The sequence below is a fragment of the Rattus rattus genome, chromosome 17, assembly GCF_011064425.1.
Source record: "Rattus rattus isolate New Zealand chromosome 17, Rrattus_CSIRO_v1, whole genome shotgun sequence".
Lineage (NCBI taxonomy): Eukaryota > Metazoa > Chordata > Mammalia > Rodentia > Muridae > Rattus > Rattus rattus.
In genome coordinates, this window is record NC_046170.1 from 44,154,612 (window position 1) to 44,155,368 (window position 757).

Consider the following 757-nt stretch of genomic DNA (forward strand, 5'->3'; position numbering starts at 1 on the left):
GCCTGACCGACAGGTGAAACGCAACATAAGCAATTGGTGGCCTCTGTTCCCGGCCCCTCCGAAGCCTGCCGGCACCCTGCCTTCTCGGATCCCTGGCTCTCTGGACAGAACTCAGCTTCAAGATTCATCCCTGCCTCTGCCCACAGAGCTCTGTGGTGAGGGCTAGCGTTAAGTCTGGTGTTCTAGTCCCACTTCTAGAACAGGGCCATCTGTCTGCCAGGCAGCTGCACTGGGCCGTCACCTCCGCTCGCTGCCAAAGGGATGGTATGGAGTCCGCTGGGCCGCCTCCCACTGGTGTGAGTCTCTTTACTGCATGTCATAGTGGAACCATCTCCTCACAAAGCAGAGCTGCTGTGAGCAGAAGTCCATGACCCACGGGGTCTAGGACTCAGTGGGAGTGAGGTATGAGGTCATGTCAGAGGGACAAACTGAGTTCCAGTCGCCACTCCCTCCTGATGCACACGATCTTGAGTGATGCCAGATATAGAGGGACAGGTTGACTTGGGGACTTTTCAGTAGTGGAGCCACCACATTGAGAATGGGGAACTTCTGGTTGTAGGGCCCACTTTGGTAAGTCGCCCAATAAATTCACTGGCTCACTAGGTAGAACTGGATGGCCTCCTCTCGTTAGTCTGTTAGTGGCCTCTCGTGGGTGAGCAAATATTTCTTTGCATCTTCCTAGGAAACAGAACTTGGCATTAAACCACCAGCACCCCATCCACTTCCTGAACACAGCAGAAAATGAAGCAGACCTGAC